The sequence below is a fragment of the Puntigrus tetrazona genome, unplaced genomic scaffold (assembly GCF_018831695.1).
Source record: "Puntigrus tetrazona isolate hp1 unplaced genomic scaffold, ASM1883169v1 S000000976, whole genome shotgun sequence".
Classification (NCBI taxonomy): Eukaryota; Metazoa; Chordata; class Actinopteri; order Cypriniformes; family Cyprinidae; genus Puntigrus; species Puntigrus tetrazona.
In genome coordinates this window covers 26633-47969 of record NW_025048571.1, presented here as the reverse complement: position 1 = coordinate 47969, position 21337 = coordinate 26633, and the positions used below count along the sequence as shown (strand labels likewise).

Genomic DNA, 21337 nt, shown 5'->3' with positions numbered 1-21337 from the left:
GAGTTTTCACTACTTATCTAATACACTGGCCCTTAGTGTGGCCAAAAGTTTGACCAGCTCTTTGCTTTCCCTTACTGTATTTAATTCAATTGCCTTTAAAGTAGCTGTTCTTTAAACAGAGTTTGACTGTTTTTAACTACTTAACTAATGCTCTTATCTTTAATGTAGCTCATTTTGAAGTATTTTTTTGTATTTCATTCATTACTTATCTAGTATAATGGCATAGTGTGCCTCACCTTAAAATAGGGGCTTTTTGCAGCAGCTTTAGCTTACGGCCATACCACCCTGTTCACGCCTGATCTCGTCTGATCTCAGAAGCTAAGCAGAGTTGGGCCTAGTTAGTACTTGGATGGGAGACTGCCTAGGAATACCAGGTGCTGTAAGTTTTGAGTTTTTCACTACTTATCTAATACACTGGCCCTTAGTGTGGCCAAAGTTTGACCAGCTCTTTGCTTTCCCTTACTGCTTATTTAATTCAATTGCCTTTAAAGTAGCTGTTCTTTAAACAGAGTTTGACTGTTTTTAACTACTTAACTAATGCTCTTATCTTTAATGTAGCTCATTTTGAAGTATTTTTTTGTATTTCATTCATTACTTATCTAGTATAATGGCACTTAGTGTGCCTCACCTTAAAATAAGGGGCTTTTTTTGCAGCAGCTTTAAGCTTACGGCCATACCACCCTGTTCACGCCTGATCTCGTCTGATCTCAGAAGCTAAGCAGAGTTGGGCCTAGTTAGTACTTGGATGGGAGACTGCCTAGGAATACCAGGTGCTGTAAGTTTTTGAGTTTTTCACTACTTATCTAATACACTGGCCCTTAGTGTGGCCAAAGTTTGACCAGCTCTTTGCTTTCCCTTACTGTATTTAATTCAATTGCCTTTAAAGTAGCTGTTCTTTAAACAGAGTTTGACTGTTTTTAACTACTTAACTAATGCTCTTATCTTTAATGTAGCTCATTTTGAAGTATTTTTTGTATTTCATTCATTACTTATCTAGTATAATGGCACTTAGTGTGCCTCACCTTAAAATAGGGGCTTTTTGCAGCAGCTTTGCTTACGGCCATACCACCCTGTTCACGCCTGATCTCGTCTGATCTCAGAAGCTAAGCAGAGTTGGGCCTAGTTAGTACTTGGATGGGAGACTGCGTAGGGCATACCAGATGCTGCGACAGTTGTGAGTTTTCACGACTTATCTAATACTGGCCCTTAGAAACCACGCAAGTTTAATCCAGCTCTTTGCTTTCCGCTTACTGCGGGAATTCAATTGCCTTTAAAGTAGCTGTTCTTCAAACAGAGTTTGACTGTTTTTAACTACTTAACTAATGCTCTTATCTTTAATGTAGCTCATTTTGAAGTATTTTTTGTATTTCATTTCATTTACTTATCTAGTATAATGGCACTTAGTGGCCTCACCTTAAAATAGGGGGCTGCCGCAGCTTAACCCTAGCGGCCATACCTCCCCTGTTCACGCCTGTCCATCTCGTCTGATCTCAGAAGCTAAGCATAAGTTGGGCCTACATTAGTACTTGGATGGGAGACTGCGTAGTATACCATTGCTGTAAGTTTTTGTCTTTCACTACTTATCTGGCTACACTGGACAGAGTGTGGACAAAGTTTGCCAGCTCTTTGCTTTCCCTTACTGCTTATTTAATTTCGTGCCGACAGGAATGCGCTTTAAACAGAAAGTTTGACTGTTTTGGCGTGTTAACTTATATCTTACACGGAATGTAGCTCATTTTGAAGTATTTTTTTGTATTTCATTGCTCATCGCTACTTATCATTGTTGTCAAATGCAGACCTTTTTATCTACCGGGAAATACCACCGTCTACACCATTGGAGTTTACATTCCACCCAGCGCTAATGCGAAGGAGGCTCTCAGAAGCGAGCTGTACAAAGCTATTAGCGAGCTTGGAAAGCAGCTCACCTACGATGGACTGTTTAGTTTATCATCGCGGAGATTTCAATACACGCAAATCTCAAAACAGTGCTGACCCTAAATTCTATCAGCATGTGGACTTTGCTACGAGAATTGCCGAACACGCTGGATCTTGTTTACACAAACATTCCCGGCGCGTGTTTTTGCGCGGAACTACGCCCCACCTCGGCTACTCAGACCACATCTCTGTTATGTTGATTCCAGCATTACAGACCACTCATCAGGCGCTCTAATGGCACCGGTTCTGAAACAGATTAAAATCTGGCCAGCAGGATCCATCTCTGCTCTTCAGGACTGTTTTGAGTGTACTGACTGGGTAATATTTAGGAAGCTGCAACCACGGCGATTCCATTGACTTAGTTAGTACACATCATCAGTGACTGGCTACATCGAGAAGTGCATTGATGATGTTGACCGTTTTCAAGACCATCATACACTGCGTTCTAGTGTGGAAGCCGTGGACCAGCGCTAGCGTCGCGTGCTCTCCTGAATGGCGAGACTTCGCCTTCAGAGCAAAAGGACCGGGCTGCCCTAAAAACAGCGAGGCTAAACTGTCCCGAGCTATCAGAGAAGCTCATTTTGAAGCTTATGCTAAAAGAATCCACGGCCACTTCCATAACAGCAGTGACTCACGGCGCATATGGCAGGGCATTCAAGCGGTCACCAACTACAAGACAACTCCACCTGTCTGTGATGGTGGCGCCTCTACCAGATGCGCTGAATGACCTAGTTACGTACGTTTTGAGGCACAGAACAAAACTGCGGTGAGGAAGTCCACCCCTGTAACCAACGAGTACTCTGCTTCACCACAGCTGGCGTGAGAAAACACTTTATAGAGTGCTTTCCACGGAAGTCTGCTGGACCGGACAACATTCCAGGCAGAGTACTCAAGGAGTGTTTGACAGAGCAGCTAGCGGATGTCTTCACTGATATCTTCAATATCTCTCTGAGCAGCTCTGTTATTCCAACGTGCCTCAAAACAACAACAATTGTGCCGGTGCCTAAGAAGTCTGTGCTTTTCACGTGCCTCAATGACTATCGTCCGTCGCACTCACACCTATTGTGATGAAATGCTTGAGAGGCTTGTCAGTGAGGCACATCAAGTTAGTACTACCACCTTCACTTGACCCATTACAGTTTGCGTACCGTCCAAACCGCTCTACGGACTGATGCTATCACCACAACCCTCCATCTCGCCCTCACATCTGGACTCAAGGAAACTACGTCCGAATGCTGTTCATTGACTTCAGCTCAGCATTCAACACCATCATCCCTCAGCAACTGATAGAGAAACTAAGCCTGCTGGTTTTGAACACCTCTCTCTGCAACTGGATCCTGGACTTTCTGACAGGCAGACCTCAGTCAGTCCGGATCGGGAACAGCATCTCCAGCACCACCACACTGAACACTGGAGCTCCTCAGGGCTGTGTGCTCAGTCCACTGCTGTTCACCTTGCTGACTCACGACTGTGCAGCGATGCACAGCTCCAATCACATCATCAAGTTCGCTGATGACACGACAGTGGTGGGTCTCATCAGCAAGAACGACGAGTCAGCATACAGAGATGAGGTGCAGCAGCTCACAACTTGGTGTAGAGCCAACAATCTATCTCTGAACGTCGACAAGACAAAGGAGATGATTGTTGACTTCAAGCGAGCAAAGAGTGACCATTCTCCGCTGTCCATCGACGGGTCCAAGGTGGAGACCGTCAAGAGCACCAAATTCCTTGGTGTCCATCTGGCGGATAACTTCACCTGGTCACTCAACACCAGCTCCATCACCAAGAAAGCCCAGCAGCGCCTCTACTTCTTGAGGAGGCTAAGGAAAGCTCATCTCCTCCACCCATCCTGACTATGTTCTATAGGGGACTATTGATGGGCGTCCTGTCCAGCTGCATCACTGCCTGGTTTTGAAATTGCACCGTGTCGGCTAATAAGACCCCAAAGGATAGTGAGGACAGCCGAAAGATCATTGGCGTCTCTCTGCCCTCTATCATGGACATCTACACCACTTAACTAGCTCACGCTGCATCCATAAAGCCCACAATATAGTACAGGACCACACACCCCTCACACACATTATTCACCCTCCTTCCATCTGGAAAAATGGCGGAGCAGTGGGCCCTCACAACCAGACTGCTGAATAGTTTCTTTGCACAGGCCATCAGACTCCTCAATAACCACACCTGAATGGCCTTCCTGTCCCATAAACATTCTCAGACGTCATATTTATTGTTGTGAACCTCATATTTATTGCTGTTTGTTTTTGTGTTCTTGCACTAAGTATGTCTTTGCCTTGCACTAATTATGTCTTTGCACTGTTTGCACTAGTTTGCACACTGGGTTTGCACTCTACTCCCTTGCTCTTTGCACTAGTCCGCACACTTTGCACTTTTGTGGTTAAGACACTGTCTTAGCTCAATATGTGAGTTCTTTTGTACTTAACTAATTGTATGTGTGACTCCATGTAGCACCAGGTCCTGGAGAAACGTTGTCTCATTTCACTATGTGCTGCACAGCTATATGGTAGTTGAAATGACAATAAAAACCACTTGACTTGACTTGACTTGACTTCCACGCCTGATCTCGTCTGATCTCAGAAGCTAAGCAGAGTTGGGCCTAGTTAGTACTTGGATGGGAGACTGCCTAGGAATACCAGGTGCTGTAAGTTTTGAGTTTTTCACTACTTATCTAATACACTGGCCCTTAGTGTGGCCAAAGTTTGACCAGCTCTTTGCTTTCCCTTACTGCTTATTTAATTCAATTGCCTTTAAAGTAGCTGTTCTTTAAACAGAGTTTGACTGTTTTTAACTACTTAACTAATGCTCTTATCTTTAATGTAGCTCATTTTGAAGTATTTTTTTGTATTTCATTCATTACTTATCTAGTATAATGGCACTTAGTGTGCCTCACCTTAAAATAGGGGCTTTTTGCAGCAGCTTGGCTTAAGGCCATACCACCCTGTTCACGCCTGATCTCGTCTGATCTCAGAAGCTAAGCAGAGTTGGGCCTAGTTAGTACTTGGATGGGAGACTGCCTAGGAATACCAGGTGCTGTAAGTTTTGAGTTTTTCACTACTTATCTAATACACTGGCCCTTAGTGTGGCCAAAGTTTGACCAGCTCTTTGCTTTCCCTTACTGCTTATTTAATTCAATTGCCTTTAAAGTAGCTGTTCTTTAAACAGAGTTTGACTGTTTTTAACTACTTAACTAATGCTCTTATCTTTAATGTAGCTCATTTTGAAGTATTTTTTTGTATTTCATTCATTACTTATCTAGTATAATGGCACTTAGTGTGCCTCACCTTAAAATAGGGGCTTTTTGCAGCAGCTTTAGCTTACAGGCCATACCACCCTGTTCACGCCTGATCTCGTCTGATCTCAGAAGCTAAGCAGAGTTGGGCCTAGTTAGTACTTGGATGGGAGACTGCCTAGGAATACCAGGTGCTGTAAGTTTTTGAGTTTTTCACTACTTATCTAATACACTGGCCCTTAGTGTGGCCAAAGTTTGACCAGCTCTTTGCTTTCCCTTACTGCTTATTTAATTCAATTGCCTTTAAAGTAGCTGTTCTTTAAACAGAGTTTGACTGTTTTAACTACTTAACTAATGCTCTTATCTTTAATGTAGCTCATTTTGAAGTATTTTTTGTATTTCATTCATTACTTATCTAGTATAATGGCACTTAGTGTGCCTCACCTTAAAAAGGGGCTTTTTGCAGCAGCTTTAGCTTACGGCCATCCCACCCTGTTCACGCCTGATCTCGTCTGATCTCAGAAGCTAAGCAGAGTTGGGCCTAGTTAGTACTTGGATGGGAGACTGCCTAGGAATACCAGGTGCTGTAAGTTTTTGAGTTTTTCACTACTTATCTAATACACTGGCCCTTAGTGTGGCCAAAGTTTGACCAGCTCTTTGCTTTCCCTTACTGCTTATTTAATTCAATTGCCTTTAAAGTAGCTGTTCTTTAAACAGAGTTTGACTGTTTTTAACTACTTAACTAATGCTCTTATCTTTAATGTAGCTCATTTTGAAGTATTTTTTTGTATTTCATTCATTACTTATCTAGTATAATGGCACTTAGTGTGCCTCACCTTAAAATAGGGGCTTTTGCAGCAGCTTTTTGCTTACGGCCATACCACCCTGTTCACGCCTGATCTCGTCTGATCTCAGAAGCTAAGCAGAGTTGGGCCTAGTTAGTACTTGGATGGGAGACTGCCTAGGAATACCAGGTGCTGTAAGTTTTTGAGTTTTTCACTACTTATCTAATACACTGGCCCTTAGTGTGGCCAAAGTTTGACCAGCTCTTTGCTTTCCCTTACTGCTTATTTAATTCAATTGCCTTTAAAGTAGCTGTTCTTTAAACAGAGTTTGACTGTTTTTAACTACTTAACTAATGCTCTTATCTTTAATGTAGCTCATTTTGAAGTATTTTTTGTATTTCATTCATTACTTATCTAGTATAATGGCACTTAGTGTGCCTCACCTTAAAATAGGGGCTTTTTGCAGCAGCTTTAGCTTACGGCCATCCCACCCTGTTCACGCCTGATCTCGTCTGATCTCAGAAGCTAAGCAGAGTTGGGCCTAGTTAGTACTTGGATGGGAGACTGCCTAGGAATACCAGGTGCTGTAAGTTTTTGAGTTTTTTCACTACTTATCTAATACACTGGCCCTTAGTGTGGCCAAAGTTTGACCAGCTCTTTGCTTTCCCTTACTGCTTATTTAATTCAATTGCCTTTAAAGTAGCTGTTCTTTAAACAGAGTTTGACTGTTTTTAACTACTTAACTAATGCTCTTATCTTTAATGTAGCTCATTTTGAAGTATTTTTTTTTGTATTTCATTCATTACTTATCTAGTATAATGGCACTTAGTGTGCCTCACCTTAAAATAGGGGGCTTTTGCAGCATCTTTTGCTTACGGCCATCCCACCCTGTTCACTCCTGATCTCGTCTGATCTCATAAGCTAAGCAGAGTTGGGCCTAGTTAGTACTTGGATGGGAGACTGCCTAGGAATACCAGGTGCTGTAAGTTTTTGAGTTTTTTCACTACTTATCTAATACACTGGCCCTTAGTGTGGCCAAAGTTTGACCAGCTCTTTGCTTTCCCTTACTGCTTATTTAATTCAATTGCCTTTAAAGTAGCTGTTCTTTAAACAGAGTTTGACTGTTTTTAACTACTTAACTAATGCTCTTATCTTTAATGTAGCTCATTTTGAAGTATTTTTTTGTATTTCATTCATTACTTATCTAGTATAATGGCACTTAGTGTGCCTCACCTTAAAATAGGGGGCTTTTTGCTGCAGCTTTGGCTTACGGCCATCCCACCCTGTTCACACCTGATCTCGTCTGATCTCAGAAGCTAAGCAGAGTTGGGCCTAGTTAGTACTTGGATGGGAGACTGCCTAGGAATACCAGGTGCTGTAAGTTTTTGAGTTTTTTCACTACTTATCTAATACACTGGCCCTTAGTGTGGCCAAAGTTTGACCAGCTCTTTGCTTTCCCTTACTGCTTATTTAATTCAATTGCCTTTAAAGTAGCTGTTCTTTAAACAGAGTTTGACTGTTTTTAACTACTTAACTAATGCTCTTATCTTTAATGTAGCTCATTTTGAAGTATTTTTTTGTATTTCATTCATTACTTATCTAGTATAATGGCACTTAGTGTGCCTCACCTTAAAATAGGGGGCTTTTTGCAGCAGCTTTGCTTACGGCCATACCACCCTGTTCACGCCTGATCTCGTCTGATCTCAGAAGCTAAGCAGATTTGGGCCTAGTTAGTACTTGGATGGGAGACTGCCTAGGAATACCAGGTGCTGTAAGTTTTTGAGTTTTTCACTACTTATCTAATACACTGGCCCTTAGTGTGGCCAAAAGTTTGACCAGCTCTTTGCTTTCCCTTACTGCTTATTTAATTCAATTGCCTTTAAAGTAGCTGTTCTTTAAACAGAGTTTGACTGTTTTTAACTACTTAACTAATGCTCTTATCTTTAATGTAGCTCATTTTGAAGTATTTTTTTGTATTTCATTCATTACTTATCTAGTATAATGGCACTTAGTGTGCCTCACCTTAAAATAGGGGCTTTTTGCAGCAGCTTTAGCTTACGGCCATACCACCCTGTTCACGCCTGATCTCGTCTGATCTCAGAAGCTAAGCAGAGTTGGGCCTAGTTAGTACTTGGATGGGAGACTGCCTAGGAATACCAGGTGCTGTAAGTTTTTGAGTTTTTCACTACTTATCTAATACACTGGCCCTTAGTGTGGCCAAAGTTTGACCAGCTCTTTGCTTTCCCTTACTGCTTATTTAATTCAATTGCCTTTAAAGTAGCTGTTCTTTAAACAGAGTTTGACTGTTTTTAACTACTTAACTAATGCTCTTATCTTTAATGTAGCTCATTTTGAAGTATTTTTTGTATTTCATTCATTACTTATCTAGTATAATGGCACTTAGTGTGCCTCACCTTAAAATAGGGGCTTTTTGCAGCAGCTTTTGCTTACGGCCATACCACCCTGTTCACGCCTGATCTCGTCTGATCTCAGAAGCTAAGCAGAGTTGGGCCTAGTTAGTACTTGGATGGGAGACTGCCTAGGAATACCAGGTGCTGTAAGTTTTTGAGTTTTTCACTACTTATCTAATACACTGGCCCTTAGTGTGGCCAAAGTTTGACCAGCTCTTTGCTTTCCCTTACTGCTTATTTAATTCAATTGCCTTTAAAGTAGCTGTTCTTTAAACAGAGTTTGACTGTTTTTAACTACTTAACTAATGCTCTTATCTTTAATGTAGCTCATTTTGAAGTATTTTTTTGTATTTCATTCATTACTTATCTAGTATAATGGCACTTAGTGTGCCTCACCTTAAAATAGGGGCTTTTTGCAGCAGCTTTAGCTTACGGCCATACCACCCTGTTCACGCCTGATCTCGTCTGATCTCAGAAGCTAAGCAGAGTTGGGCCTAGTTAGTACTTGGATGGGAGACTGCCTAGGAATACCAGGTGCTGTAAGTTTTGAGTTTTTCACTACTTATCTAATACACTGGCCCTTAGTGTGGCCAAAGTTTGACCAGCTCTTTGCTTTCCCTTACTGCTTATTTAATTCAATTGCCTTTAAAGTAGCTGTTCTTTAAACAGAGTTTGACTGTTTTTAACTACTTAACTAATGCTCTTATCTTTAATGTAGCTCATTTTGAAGTATTTTTGTATTTCATTCATTACTTATCTAGTATAATGGCACTTAGTGTGCCTCACCTTAAAATAGGGGGCTTTTTGCAGCAGCTTTCGCTTTACGGCCATACCACCCTGTTCACGCCTGATCTCGTCTGATCTCAGAAGCTAAGCAGAGTTGGGCCTAGTTAGTACTTGGATGGGAGACTGCCTAGGAATACCAGGTGCTGTAAGTTTTTGAGTTTTTCACTACTTATCTAATACACTGGCCCTTAGTGTGGCCAAAGTTTGACCAGCTCTTTGCTTTCCCTTACTGCTTATTTAATTCAATTGCCTTTAAAGTAGCTGTTCTTTAAACAGAGTTTGACTGTTTTTAACTACTTAACTAATGCTCTTATCTTTAATGTAGCTCATTTTGAAGTTTTTTTTTTTGTATTTCATTCATTACTTATCTAGTATAATGGCATAGTGTGCCTCACCTTAAAATAGGGGGCTTTTTGCAGCAGTTTTTGCTTACGGCCATACCACCCTGTTCACGCCTGATCTCGTCTGATCTCAGAAGCTAAGCAGAGTTGGGCCTAGTTAGTACTTGGATGGGAGACTGCCTAGGAATACCAGGTGCTGTAAGTTTTTGAGTTTTTCACTACTTATCTAATACACTGGCCCTTAGTGTGGCCAAAGTTTGACCAGCTCTTTGCTTTCCCTTACTGCTTATTTAATTCAATTGCCTTTAAAGTAGCTGTTCTTTAAACAGAGTTTGACTGTTTTTAACTACTTAACTAATGCTCTTATCTTTAATGTAGCTCATTTTTGAAGTATTTTTTTGTATTTCATTCATTACTTATCTAGTATAATGGCACTTAGTGTGCCTCACCTTAAAATAGGGGCTTTTTGCAGCAGCTTTAGCTTACGGCCATCCCACCCTGTTCACGCCTGATCTCGTCTGATCTCAGAAGCTAAGCAGAGTTAGGCCTAGTTAGTACTTGGATGGGAGACTGCCTAGGAATACCAGGTGCTGTAAGTTTTTGAGTTTTTCACTACTTATCTAATACACTGGCCCTTAGTGTGGCCAAAGTTTGACCAGCTCTTTGCTTTCCCTTACTGCTTATTTAATTCAATTGCCTTTAAAGTAGCTGTTCTTTAAACAGAGTTTGACTGTTTTTAACTACTTAACTAATGCTCTTATCTTTAATGTAGCTCATTTTGAAGTATTTTTTTGTATTTCATTCATTACTTATCTAGTATAATGGCATAGTGTGCCTCACCTTAAAATAGGGGCTTTTTGCAGCAGCTTTGCTTACGGCCATACCACCCTGTTCACGCCTGATCTCGTCTGATCTCAGAAGCTAAGCAGAGTTGGGCCTAGTTAGTACTTGGATGGGAGACTGCCTAGGAATACCAGGTGCTGTAAGTTTTTGAGTTTTTTCACTACTTATCTAATACACTGGCCCTTAGTGTGGCCAAAGTTTGACCAGCTCTTTGCTTTCCCTTACTGCTTATTTAATTCAATTGCCTTTAAAGTAGCTGTTCTTTAAACAGAGTTTGACTGTTTTTAACTACTTAACTAATGCTCTTATCTTTAATGTAGCTCATTTTGAAGTATTTTTTTGTATTTCATTCATTACTTATCTAGTATAATGGCACTTAGTGTGCCTCACCTTAAAATAGGGGGCTTTTGCAGCATCTTTTGCTTACGGCCATCCCACCCTGTTCACTCCTGATCTCGTCTGATCTCATAAGCTAAGCAGAGTTGGGCCTAGTTAGTACTTGGATGGGAGACTGCCTAGGAATACCAGGTGCTGTAAGTTTTCGAGTTTTTCACTACTTATCTAATACACTGGCCCTTAGTGTGGCCAAAGTTTGACCAGCTCTTTGCTTTCCCTTACTGCTTATTTAATTCAATTGCCTTTAAAGTAGCTGTTCTTTAAAGATAGTTTGACTGTTTTTAACTACTTAACTAATGCTCTTATCTTTAATGTAGCTCATTTTGAAGTATTTTTTTGTATTTCATTCATTACTTATCTAGTATAATGGCACTTAGTGTGCCTCACCTTAAAATAGGGGGCTTTTTGCAGCAGCTTTAGCTTACGGCCATCCCACCCTGTTCACGCCTGATCTCGTCTGATCTCAGAAGCTAAGCAGAGTTGGGCCTAGTTAGTACTTGGATGGGAGACTGCCTAGGAATACCAGGTGCTGTAAGTTTTGAGTTTTTCACTACTTATCTAATACACTGGCCCTTAGTGTGGCCAAAGTTTGACCAGCTCTTTGCTTTCCCTTACTGCTTATTTAATTCAATTGCCTTTAAAGTAGCTGTTCTTTAAACAGAGTTTGACTGTTTTTAACTACTTAACTAATGCTCTTATCTTTAATGTAGCTCATTTTGAAGTATTTTTTTTTGTATTTCATTCATTACTTATCTAGTATAATGGCACTTAGTGTGCCTCACCTTAAAATAAGGGGCTTTTTGCAGCAGCTTTTGCTTACGGCCATCCCACCCTGTTCACGCCTGATCTCGTCTGATCTCAGAAGCTAAGCAGAGTTGGGCCTAGTTAGTACTTGGATGGGAGACTGCCTAGGAATACCAGGTGCTGTAAGTTTTGAGTTTTTCACTACTTATCTAATACACTGGCCCTTAGTGTGGCCAAAGTTTGACCAGCTCTTTGCTTTCCCTTACTGCTTATTTAATTCAATTGCCTTTAAAGTAGCTGTTCTTTAAACAGAGTTTGACTGTTTTTAACTACTTAACTAATGCTCTTATCTTTAATGTAGCTCATTTTGAAGTATTTTTTTGTATTTCATTCATTACTTATCTAGTATAATGGCACTTAGTGTGCCTCACCTTAAAATAGGGGCTTTTTGCAGCAGCTTTTTGCTTACGGCCATACCACCCTGTTCACGCCTGATCTCGTCTGATCTCAGAAGCTAAGCAGAGTTGGGCCTAGTTAGTACTTGGATGGGAGACTGCCTAGGAATACCAGGTGCTGTAAGTTTTTGAGTTTTTCACTACTTATCTAATACACTGGCCCTTAGTGTGGCCAAAGTTTGACCAGCTCTTTGCTTTCCCTTACTGCTTATTTAATTCAATTGCCTTTAAAGTAGCTGTTCTTTAAACAGAGTTTGACTGTTTTTAACTACTTAACTAATGCTCTTATCTTTAATGTAGCTCATTTTGAAGTATTTTTTTGTATTTCATTCATTACTTATCTAGTATAATGGCACTTAGTGTGCCTCACCTTAAAATAGGGGGCTTTTGCAGCAGCTTTCGCTTACGGCCATACCACCCTGTTCACGCCTGATCTCGTCTGATCTCAGAAGCTAAGCAGAGTTGGGCCTAGTTAGTACTTGGATGGGAGACTGCCTAGGAATACCAGGTGCTGTAAGTTTTGAGTTTTTCACTACTTATCTAATACACTGGCCCTTAGTGTGGCCAAAAGTTTGACCAGCTCTTTGCTTTCCCTTACTGCTTATTTAATTCAATTGCCTTTAAAGTAGCTGTTCTTTAAACAGAGTTTGACTGTTTTTAACTACTTAACTAATGCTCTTATCTTTAATGTAGCTCATTTTGAAGTATTTTTTTGTATTTCATTCATTACTTATCTAGTATAATGGCACTTAGTGTGCCTCACCTTAAAATAGGGGCTTTTTGCAGCAGCTTTAGCTTACGGCCATACCACCTGTTCACGCCTGATCTCGTCTGATCTCAGAAGCTAAGCAGAGTTGGGCCTAGTTAGTACTTGGATGGGAGACTGCCTAGGAATACCAGGTGCTGTAAGTTTTGAGTTTTTCACTACTTATCTAATACACTGGCCCTTAGTGTGGCCAAAGTTTGACCAGCTCTTTGCTTTCCCTTACTGCTTATTTAATTCAATTGCCTTTAAAGTAGCTGTTCTTTAAACAGAGTTTGACTGTTTTTAACTACTTAACTAATGCTCTTATCTTTAATGTAGCTCATTTTGAAGTATTTTTTTTTGTATTTCATTCATTACTTATCTAGTATAATGGCACTTAGTGTGCCTCACCTTAAAATAGGGGGCTTTTGCAGCAGCTTTTAGCTTACGGCCATACCACCCTGTTCACGCCTGATCTCGTCTGATCTCAGAAGCTAAGCAGAGTTGGGCCTAGTTAGTACTTGGATGGGAGACTGCCTAGGAATACCAGGTGCTGTAAGTTTTGAGTTTTTCACTACTTATCTAATACACTGGCCCTTAGTGTGGCCAAAGTTTGACCAGCTCTTTGCTTTCCCTTACTGCTTATTTAATTCAATTGCCTTTAAAGTAGCTGTTCTTTAAACAGAGTTTGACTGTTTTTAACTACTTAACTAATGCTCTTATCTTTAATGTAGCTCATTTTGAAGTATTTTTTTTTTTTTGTATTTCATTCATTACTTATCTAGTATAATGGCACTTAGTGTGCCTCACCTTAAAATAGGGGCTTTTGCAGCAGCTTTAAGCTTACGGCCATACCACCCTGTTCACGCCTGATCTCGTCTGATCTCAGAAGCTAAGCAGAGTTGGGCCTAGTTAGTACTTGGATGGGAGACTGCCTAGGAATACCAGGTGCTGTAAGTTTTGAGTTTTTCACTACTTATCTAATACACTGGCCCTTAGTGTGGCCAAAGTTTGACCAGCTCTTTGCTTTCCCTTACTGCTTATTTAATTCAATTGCCTTTAAAGTAGCTGTTCTTTAAACAGAGTTTGACTGTTTTTAACTACTTAACTAATGCTCTTATCTTTAATGTAGCTCATTTTGAAGTATTTTTTTTTGTATTTCATTCATTACTTATCTAGTATAATGGCACTTAGTGTGCCTCACCTTAAAATAGGGGGCTTTTTGCAGCAGCTTTAGCTTACGGCCATACCACCCTGTTCACGCCTGATCTCGTCTGATCTCAGAAGCTAAGCAGAGTTGGGCCTAGTTAGTACTTGGATGGGAGACTGCCTAGGAATACCAGGTGCTGTAAGTTTTTGAGTTTTTCACTACTTATCTAATACACTGGCCCTTAGTGTGGCCAAAGTTTGACCAGCTCTTTGCTTTCCCTTACTGCTTATTTAATTCAATTGCCTTTAAAGTAGCTGTTCTTTAAACAGAGTTTGACTGTTTTTAACTACTTAACTAATGCTCTTATCTTTAATGTAGCTCATTTTGAAGTATTTTTTTGTATTTCATTCATTACTTATCTAGTATAATGGCACTTAGTGTGCCTCACCTTAAAATAGGGGCTTTTGCAGCAGCTTTAGCTTACACGGCCATACCACCCTGTTCACGCCTGATCTCGTCTGATCTCAGAAGCTAAGCAGAGTTGGGCCTAGTTAGTACTTGGATGGGAGACTGCCTAGGAATACCAGGTGCTGTAAGTTTTTGAGTTTTTTCACTACTTATCTAATACACTGGCCCTTAGTGTGGCCAAAGTTTGACCAACTCTTTGCTTTCCCTTACTGTATTTAATTCAATTGCCTTTAAAGTAGCTGTTCTTTAAACAGAGTTTGACTGTTTTTAACTACTTAACTAATGCTCTTATCTTTAATGTAGCTCATTTTGAAGTATTTTTTTGTATTTCATTCATTACTTATCTAGTATAATGGCATAGTGTGCCTCACCTTAAAATAGGGGGCTTTTTGCAGCAGCTTTCGCTTACGGCCATACCACCCTGTTCACGCCTGATCTCGTCTGATCTCAGAAGCTAAGCAGAGTTGGGCCTAGTTAGTACTTGGATGGGAGACTGCCTAGGAATACCAGGTGCTGTAAGTTTTGAGTTTTTCACTACTTATCTAATACACTGGCCCTTAGTGTGGCCAAAGTTTGACCAGCTCTTTGCTTTCCCTTACTGCTTATTTAATTCAATTGCCTTTAAAGTAGCTGTTCTTTAAACAGAGTTTGACTGTTTTTAACTACTTAACTAATGCTCTTATCTTTAATGTAGCTCATTTTGAAGTATTTTTTTGTATTTCATTCATTACTTATCTAGTATAATGGCACTTAGTGTGCCTCACCTTAAAATAGGGGCTTTTTGCAGCAGCTTTAGCTTACGGCCATACCACCCTGTTCACGCCTGATCTCGTCTGATCTCAGAAGCTAAGCAGAGTTGGGCCTAGTTAGTACTTGGATGGGAGACTGCCTAGGAATACCAGGTGCTGTAAGTTTTTGAGTTTTTTCACTACTTATCTAATACACTGGCCCTTAGTGTGGCCAAAGTTTGACCAGCTCTTTGCTTTCCCTTACTGCTTATTTAATTCAATTGCCTTTAAAGTAGCTGTTCTTTAAACAGAGTTTGACTGTTTTTAACTACTTAACTAATGCTCTTATCTTTAATGTAGCTCATTTTGAAGTATTTTTTTGTATTTCATTCATTACTTATCTAGTATAATGGCACTTAGTGTGCCTCACCTTAAAATAGGGGGCTTTTGCAGCAGCTTTAAGCTTACGGCCATACCACCCTGTTCACGCCTGATCTCGTCTGATCTCAGAAGCTAAGCAGAGTTGGGCCTAGTTAGTACTTGGATGGGAGACTGCCTAGGAATACCAGGTGCTGTAAGTTTTTGAGTTTTTCACTACTTATCTAATACACTGGCCCTTAGTGTGGCCAAAGTTTGACCAGCTCTTTGCTTTCCCTTACTGCTTATTTAATTCAATTGCCTTTAAAGTAGCTGTTCTTTAAACAGAGTTTGACTGTTTTTAACTACTTAACTAATGCTCTTATCTTTAATGTAGCTCATTTTGAAGTATTTTTTTGTATTTCATTCATTACTTATCTAGTATAATGGCACTTAGTGTGCCTCACCTTAAAATAGGGGCTTTTTGCAGCAGCTTTAAGCTTACGGCCATACCACCCTGTTCACGCCTGATCTCGTCTGATCTCAGAAGCTAAGCAGAGTTGGGCCTAGTTAGTACTTGGATGGGAGACTGCCTAGGAATACCAGGTGCTGTAAGTTTTGAGTTTTTCACTACTTATCTAATACACTGGCCCTTAGTGTGGCCAAAGTTTGACCAGCTCTTTGCTTTCCCTTACTGCTTATTTAATTCAATTGCCTTTAAAGTAGCTGTTCTTTAAAACAGAGTTTGACTGTTTTTAACTACTTAACTAATGCTCTTATCTTTAATGTAGCTCATTTTGAAGTATTTTTTTTTTGTATTTCATTCATTACTTATCTAGTATAATGGCACTTAGTGTGCCTCACCTTAAAATAGGGGCTTTTTGCAGCAGCTTTAGCTTACAGCCATACCACCCTGTTCACGCCTGATCTCGTCTGATCTCAGAAGCTAAGCAGAGTTGGGCCTAGTTAGTACTTGGATGGGAGACTGCCTAGGAATACCAGGTGCTGTAAGTTTTGAGTTTTTCACTACTTATCTAATACACTGGCCCTTAGTGTGGTCAAAGTTTGACCAGCTCTTTGCTTTCCCTTACTGCTTATTTAATTCAATTGCCTTTAAAGTAGCTGTTCTTTAAACAGAGTTTGACTGTTTTTAACTACTTAACTAATGCTCTTATCTTTAATGTAGCTCATTTTTGAAGTATTTTTTTGTATTTCATTCATTACTTATCTAGTATAATGGGCATAGTGTGCCTCACCTTAAAATAGGGGCTTTTTGCAGCAGCTTTAGCTTACGGCCATACCACCCTGTTCACGCCTGATCTCGTCTGATCTCAGAAGCTAAGCAGAGTTGGGCCTAGTTAGTACTTGGATGGGAGACTGCCTAGGAATACCAGGTGCTGTAAGTTTTTGAGTTTTTCACTACTTATCTAATACACTGGCCCTTAGTGTGGCCAAAGTTTGACCAGCTCTTTGCTTTCCCTTACTGCTTATTTAATTCAATTGCCTTTAAAGTAGCTGTTCTTTAAACAGAGTTTGACTGTTTTTAACTACTTAACTAATGCTCTTATCTTTAATGTAGCTCATTTTGAAGTATTTTTTTGTATTTCATTCATTACTTATCTAGTATAATGGCATAGTGTGCCTCACCTTAAAATAGGGGGCTTTTTGCAGCAGCTTTTAGCTTACGGCCATACCACCCTGTTCACGCCTGATCTCGTCTGATCTCAGAAGCTAAGCAGAGTTGGGCCTAGTTAGTACTTGGATGGGAGACTGCCTAGGAATACCAGGTGCTGTAAGTTTTTGAGTTTTTCACTACTTATCTAATACACTGGCCCTTAGTGTGGCCAAAAGTTTGACCAGCTCTTTGCTTTCCCTTACTGCTTATTTAATTCAATTGCCTTTAAAGTAGCTGTTCTTTAAACAGAGTTTGACTGTTTTTAACTACTTAACTAATGCTCTTATCTTTAATGTAGCTCATTTTGAAGTATTTTTTTGTATTTCATTCATTACTTATCTAGTATAATGGCACTTAGTGTGCCTCACCTTAAAATAGGGGCTTTTTGCAGCAGCTTTAAGCTTACGGCCATACCACCCTGTTCACGCCTGATCTCGTCTGATCTCAGAAGCTAAGCAGAGTTGGGCCTAGTTAGTACTTGGATGGGAGACTGCCTAGGAATACCAGGTGCTGTAAGTTTTGAGTTTTTCACTACTTATCTAATACACTGGCCCTTAGTGTGGCCAAAGTTTGACCAGCTCTTTGCTTTCCCTTACTGCTTATTTAATTCAATTGCCTTTAAAGTAGCTGTTCTTTAAACAGAGTTTGACTATTTTTAACTACTTAACTAATGCTCTTATCTTTAATGTAGCTCATTTTGAAGTATTTTTTTGTATTTCATTCATTACTTATCTAGTATAATGGCACTTAGTGTGCCTCACCTTAAAATAGGGGCTTTTTGCAGCAGCTTTGCTTACGGCCATACCACACCTGTTCACGCCTGATCTCGTCTGATCTCAGAAGCTAAGCAGAGTTGGGCCTAGTTAGTACTTGGATGGGAGACTGCCTAGGAATACCAGGTGCTGTAAGTTTTGAGTTTTTCACTACTTATCTAATACACTGGCCCTTAGTGTGGCCAAAGTTTGACCAGCTCTTTGCTTTCCCTTACTGCTTATTTAATTCAATTGCCTTTAAAGTAGCTGTTCTTTAAACAGAGTTTGACTGTTTTTAACTACTTAACTAATGCTCTTATCTTTAATGTAGCTCATTTTGAAGTATTTTTTTGTATTTCATTCATTACTTATCTAGTATAATGGCACTTAGTGTGCCTCACCTTAAAATAGGGGGCTTTTGCAGCAGCTTTTAGCTTCACGGCCATACCACCCTGTTCACGCCTGATCTCGTCTGATCTCAGAAGCTAAGCAGAGTTGGGCCTAGTTAGTACTTGGATGGGAGACTGCCTAGGAATACCAGGTGCTGTAAGTTTTTGAGTTTTTCACTACTTATCTAATACACTGGCCCTTAGTGTGGCCAAAGTTTGACCAGCTCTTTGCTTTCCCTTACTGCTTATTTAATTCAATTGCCTTTAAAGTAGCTGTTCTTTAAACAGAGTTTGACTGTTTTTAACTACTTAACTAATGCTCTTATCTTTAATGTAGCTCATTTTGAAGTATTTTTTTGTATTTCATTCATTACTTATCTAGTATAATGGCACTTAGTGTGCCTCACCTTAAAATAGGGGGCTTTTTGCAGCAGCTTTAGCTTTACGGCCATACCACCCTGTTCACGCCTGATCTCGTCTGATCTCAGAAGCTAAGCAGAGTTGGGCCTAGTTAGTACTTGGATGGGAGACTGCCTAGGAATACCAGGTGCTGTAAGTTTTGAGTTTTTCACTACTTATCTAATACACTGGCCCTTAGTGTGGCCAAAGTTTGACCAGCTCTTTGCTTTCCCTTACTGCTTATTTAATTCAATTGCCTTTAAAGTAGCTGTTCTTTAAACAGAGTTTGACTGTTTTTAACTACTTAACTAATGCTCTTATCTTTAATGTAGCTCATTTTGAAGTATTTTTTTTTGTATTTCATTCATTACTTATCTAGTATAATGGCACTTAGTGTGCCTCACCTTAAAATAGGGGCTTTTGCAGCAGCTTTCGCTTACGGCCATACCACCCTGTTCACGCCTGATCTCGTCTGATCTCAGAAGCTAAGCAGAGTTGGGCCTAGTTAGTACTTGGATGGGAGACTGCCTAGGAATACCAGGTGCTGTAAGTTTTTGAGTTTTTCACTACTTATCTAATACACTGGCCCTTAGTGTGGCCAAAGTTTGACCAGCTCTTTGCTTTCCCTTACTGCTTATTTAATTCAATTGCCTTTAAAGTAGCTGTTCTTTAAACAGAGTTTGACTGTTTTTAACTACTTAACTAATGCTCTTATCTTTAATGTAGCTCATTTTGAAGTATTTTTTTGTATTTCATTCATTACTTATCTAGTATAATGGCACTTAGTGTGCCTCACCTTAAAATAGGGGCTTTTTGCAGCAGCTTTTGCTTACGGCCATACCACCCTGTTCACGCCTGATCTCGTCTGATCTCAGAAGCTAAGCAGAGTTGGGCCTAGTTAGTACTTGGATGGGAGACTGCCTAGGAATACCAGGTGCTGTAAGTTTTGAGTTTTTCACTACTTATCTAATACACTGGCCCTTAGTGTGGCCAAAGTTTGACCAGCTCTTTGCTTTCCCTTACTGCTTATTTAATTCAATTGCCTTTAAAGTAGCTGTTCTTTAAACAGAGTTTGACTGTTTTTAACTACTTAACTAATGCTCTTATCTTTAATGTAGCTCATTTTGAAGTATTTTTTTGTATTTCATTCATTACTTATCTAGTATAATGGCACTTAGTGTGCCTCACCTTAAAATAGGGGGCTTTTTGCAGCAGCTTTCACTTACGGCCATACCACCCTGTTCACGCCTGATCTCGTCTGATCTCAGAAGCTAAGCAGAGTTGGGCCTAGTTAGTACTTGGATGGGAGACTGCCTAGGAATACCAGGTGCTGTAAGTTTTTGAGTTTTTTCACTACTTATCTAATACACTGGCCCTTAGTGTGGCCAAAAGTTTGACCAGCTCTTTGCTTTCCCTTACTGCTTATTTAATTCAATTGCCTTTAAAGTAGCTGTTCTTTAAACAGAGTTTGACTGTTTTTAACTACTTAACTAATGCTCTTATCTTTAATGTAGCTCATTTTGAAGTATTTTTTTTTTTGTATTTCATTCATTACTTATCTAGTATAATGGCACTTAGTGTGCCTCACCTTAAAATAGGGGGCTTTTTGCAGCAGCTTTAGCTTACGGCCATACCACCCTGTTCACGCCTGATCTCGTCTGATCTCAGAAGCTAAGCAGAGTTGGGCCTAGTTAGTACTTGGATGGGAGACTGCCTAGGAATACCAGGTGCTGTAAGTTTTTGAGTTTTTCACTACTTATCTAATACACTGGCCCTTAGTGTGGCCAAAGTTTGACCAGCTCTTTGCTTTCCCTTACTGCTTATTTAATTCAATTGCCTTTAAAGTAGCTGTTCTTTAAACAGAGTTTGACTGTTTTTAACTACTTAACTAATGCTCTTATCTTTAATGTAGCTCATTTTGAAGTATTTTTTTGTATTTCATTCATTACTTATCTAGTATAATGGCACTTAGTGTGCCTCACCTTAAAATAGGGGGCTTTTTGCAGCAGCTTTCGCTTACGGCCATACCACCCTGTTGGCGCTAGAGAGCACACAGAGTTTTTGGCTGCAGTAGGGAGAGGAAGGCTCTCCTCCATTTTGTTTGCTGTTATTATATTTTATTTTGTTTTTTTCCTTTTTGATAATTTCTTAAAGGCTGTTGTTTTTGAGTTACATATTAGTTTTGAAACCTCAGACAGATTTTCTGTCTGAGGTTTCAACTACTAAAATGATGGATATTATGGTGACGGATCATGACCGAAAATTGAACAAAGAGACTGAGGATATTAACTATACTGAAAGAAACGTGGAAAATGACAATGGAAAGTATAAAGATGCCAGCCAGACTTGGGCAAGGGTTGCATAAGAGGAAAAAAAACGGGATGGATGCAAGGATAAGTCAAAGAGAGGACCTACAAAAACATCAAGGTAAACAAACAAGAGATTACACTGATGGAATAGGAGAAGCACCACAAAGAAATGGGACAATGAATAAGCTAAAAAGCCAATCAAAATATCAAAGAGACTATAAGAAAAAGCAACTCTAACGATGATTGTTAATGATCCAGATAAAATAACTGTGATGATGATTATAAAAGCTGTGGAAGAAAGCTGGAATTGGAAAACTGTATGGACTAAGGAAAAAAGTAACTTTGAGTATGAACTTACAATGGAAAATGAAACAGACTGTGATAAGTTAATGGATGGATTAATGATTGATGAACAA

At 39.9% G+C, this 21337-nt stretch overlaps 26 non-coding genes and 16 pseudogenes across 26 annotated transcripts; all 42 read left to right on the top strand.

The window, feature by feature from the left end:
• The first annotated feature begins 267 nt into the window (after window positions 1-267).
• LOC122337870 lies at window positions 268-386 on the top strand. Its single transcript, XR_006249623.1, has one exon. It is a non-coding gene; the product is annotated as a 5S ribosomal RNA (ribosomal RNA).
• A 277-nt stretch (window positions 387-663) lies between these two features.
• On the top strand, window positions 664-782 carry LOC122337869. Its single transcript, XR_006249622.1, has one exon. It is a non-coding gene; the product is annotated as a 5S ribosomal RNA (ribosomal RNA).
• Window positions 783-4879: 4097 nt separating this feature from the next.
• Window positions 4880-4998, top strand: LOC122337806 (annotated as a pseudogene).
• A 273-nt stretch (window positions 4999-5271) lies between these two features.
• LOC122337807 lies at window positions 5272-5391 on the top strand (annotated as a pseudogene).
• A 271-nt stretch (window positions 5392-5662) lies between these two features.
• On the top strand, window positions 5663-5781 carry LOC122337881 (annotated as a pseudogene).
• Window positions 5782-6055: 274 nt separating this feature from the next.
• LOC122337867 lies at window positions 6056-6174 on the top strand. Its single transcript, XR_006249621.1, has one exon. It is a non-coding gene; the product is annotated as a 5S ribosomal RNA (ribosomal RNA).
• Window positions 6175-6447: 273 nt separating this feature from the next.
• Window positions 6448-6566, top strand: LOC122337880 (annotated as a pseudogene).
• A 277-nt stretch (window positions 6567-6843) lies between these two features.
• LOC122337819 lies at window positions 6844-6962 on the top strand (annotated as a pseudogene).
• Window positions 6963-7238: 276 nt separating this feature from the next.
• Window positions 7239-7357, top strand: LOC122337872. The gene has a single exon (XR_006249625.1). It is a non-coding gene; the product is annotated as a 5S ribosomal RNA (ribosomal RNA).
• A 275-nt stretch (window positions 7358-7632) lies between these two features.
• On the top strand, window positions 7633-7751 carry LOC122337804 (annotated as a pseudogene).
• Window positions 7752-8026: 275 nt separating this feature from the next.
• LOC122337866 lies at window positions 8027-8145 on the top strand. Its single transcript, XR_006249620.1, has one exon. It is a non-coding gene; the product is annotated as a 5S ribosomal RNA (ribosomal RNA).
• A 273-nt stretch (window positions 8146-8418) lies between these two features.
• On the top strand, window positions 8419-8537 carry LOC122337865. Its single transcript, XR_006249619.1, has one exon. It is a non-coding gene; the product is annotated as a 5S ribosomal RNA (ribosomal RNA).
• A 274-nt stretch (window positions 8538-8811) lies between these two features.
• Window positions 8812-8930, top strand: LOC122337864. Its single transcript, XR_006249618.1, has one exon. It is a non-coding gene; the product is annotated as a 5S ribosomal RNA (ribosomal RNA).
• A 273-nt stretch (window positions 8931-9203) lies between these two features.
• Window positions 9204-9322, top strand: LOC122337876 (annotated as a pseudogene).
• A 275-nt stretch (window positions 9323-9597) lies between these two features.
• Window positions 9598-9716, top strand: LOC122337862. Its single transcript, XR_006249616.1, has one exon. It is a non-coding gene; the product is annotated as a 5S ribosomal RNA (ribosomal RNA).
• Window positions 9717-9991: 275 nt separating this feature from the next.
• Window positions 9992-10110, top strand: LOC122337816 (annotated as a pseudogene).
• A 271-nt stretch (window positions 10111-10381) lies between these two features.
• LOC122337861 lies at window positions 10382-10500 on the top strand. Its single transcript, XR_006249614.1, has one exon. It is a non-coding gene; the product is annotated as a 5S ribosomal RNA (ribosomal RNA).
• A 275-nt stretch (window positions 10501-10775) lies between these two features.
• On the top strand, window positions 10776-10894 carry LOC122337818 (annotated as a pseudogene).
• Window positions 10895-11169: 275 nt separating this feature from the next.
• LOC122337878 lies at window positions 11170-11288 on the top strand (annotated as a pseudogene).
• A 276-nt stretch (window positions 11289-11564) lies between these two features.
• On the top strand, window positions 11565-11683 carry LOC122337877 (annotated as a pseudogene).
• A 274-nt stretch (window positions 11684-11957) lies between these two features.
• LOC122337860 lies at window positions 11958-12076 on the top strand. Its single transcript, XR_006249613.1, has one exon. It is a non-coding gene; the product is annotated as a 5S ribosomal RNA (ribosomal RNA).
• A 274-nt stretch (window positions 12077-12350) lies between these two features.
• On the top strand, window positions 12351-12469 carry LOC122337859. The gene has a single exon (XR_006249612.1). It is a non-coding gene; the product is annotated as a 5S ribosomal RNA (ribosomal RNA).
• A 274-nt stretch (window positions 12470-12743) lies between these two features.
• On the top strand, window positions 12744-12861 carry LOC122337815 (annotated as a pseudogene).
• A 276-nt stretch (window positions 12862-13137) lies between these two features.
• LOC122337858 lies at window positions 13138-13256 on the top strand. Its single transcript, XR_006249611.1, has one exon. It is a non-coding gene; the product is annotated as a 5S ribosomal RNA (ribosomal RNA).
• Window positions 13257-13535: 279 nt separating this feature from the next.
• LOC122337856 lies at window positions 13536-13654 on the top strand. Its single transcript, XR_006249610.1, has one exon. It is a non-coding gene; the product is annotated as a 5S ribosomal RNA (ribosomal RNA).
• A 276-nt stretch (window positions 13655-13930) lies between these two features.
• Window positions 13931-14049, top strand: LOC122337855. Its single transcript, XR_006249609.1, has one exon. It is a non-coding gene; the product is annotated as a 5S ribosomal RNA (ribosomal RNA).
• Window positions 14050-14324: 275 nt separating this feature from the next.
• LOC122337822 lies at window positions 14325-14443 on the top strand (annotated as a pseudogene).
• A 272-nt stretch (window positions 14444-14715) lies between these two features.
• On the top strand, window positions 14716-14834 carry LOC122337854. Its single transcript, XR_006249608.1, has one exon. It is a non-coding gene; the product is annotated as a 5S ribosomal RNA (ribosomal RNA).
• A 273-nt stretch (window positions 14835-15107) lies between these two features.
• Window positions 15108-15226, top strand: LOC122337853. The gene has a single exon (XR_006249607.1). It is a non-coding gene; the product is annotated as a 5S ribosomal RNA (ribosomal RNA).
• A 276-nt stretch (window positions 15227-15502) lies between these two features.
• On the top strand, window positions 15503-15621 carry LOC122337852. The gene has a single exon (XR_006249606.1). It is a non-coding gene; the product is annotated as a 5S ribosomal RNA (ribosomal RNA).
• A 275-nt stretch (window positions 15622-15896) lies between these two features.
• On the top strand, window positions 15897-16015 carry LOC122337850. The gene has a single exon (XR_006249604.1). It is a non-coding gene; the product is annotated as a 5S ribosomal RNA (ribosomal RNA).
• Window positions 16016-16292: 277 nt separating this feature from the next.
• Window positions 16293-16411, top strand: LOC122337871. Its single transcript, XR_006249624.1, has one exon. It is a non-coding gene; the product is annotated as a 5S ribosomal RNA (ribosomal RNA).
• Window positions 16412-16684: 273 nt separating this feature from the next.
• On the top strand, window positions 16685-16803 carry LOC122337849. The gene has a single exon (XR_006249603.1). It is a non-coding gene; the product is annotated as a 5S ribosomal RNA (ribosomal RNA).
• A 274-nt stretch (window positions 16804-17077) lies between these two features.
• On the top strand, window positions 17078-17196 carry LOC122337848. The gene has a single exon (XR_006249602.1). It is a non-coding gene; the product is annotated as a 5S ribosomal RNA (ribosomal RNA).
• A 276-nt stretch (window positions 17197-17472) lies between these two features.
• LOC122337847 lies at window positions 17473-17591 on the top strand. The gene has a single exon (XR_006249601.1). It is a non-coding gene; the product is annotated as a 5S ribosomal RNA (ribosomal RNA).
• A 272-nt stretch (window positions 17592-17863) lies between these two features.
• Window positions 17864-17983, top strand: LOC122337808 (annotated as a pseudogene).
• A 275-nt stretch (window positions 17984-18258) lies between these two features.
• Window positions 18259-18377, top strand: LOC122337813 (annotated as a pseudogene).
• A 276-nt stretch (window positions 18378-18653) lies between these two features.
• Window positions 18654-18772, top strand: LOC122337874 (annotated as a pseudogene).
• A 274-nt stretch (window positions 18773-19046) lies between these two features.
• Window positions 19047-19165, top strand: LOC122337846. The gene has a single exon (XR_006249600.1). It is a non-coding gene; the product is annotated as a 5S ribosomal RNA (ribosomal RNA).
• Window positions 19166-19439: 274 nt separating this feature from the next.
• On the top strand, window positions 19440-19558 carry LOC122337845. The gene has a single exon (XR_006249599.1). It is a non-coding gene; the product is annotated as a 5S ribosomal RNA (ribosomal RNA).
• Window positions 19559-19832: 274 nt separating this feature from the next.
• LOC122337803 lies at window positions 19833-19951 on the top strand. The gene has a single exon (XR_006249583.1). It is a non-coding gene; the product is annotated as a 5S ribosomal RNA (ribosomal RNA).
• Window positions 19952-20232: 281 nt separating this feature from the next.
• Window positions 20233-20351, top strand: LOC122337844. Its single transcript, XR_006249598.1, has one exon. It is a non-coding gene; the product is annotated as a 5S ribosomal RNA (ribosomal RNA).
• Window positions 20352-21337: the final 986 nt, after the last annotated feature.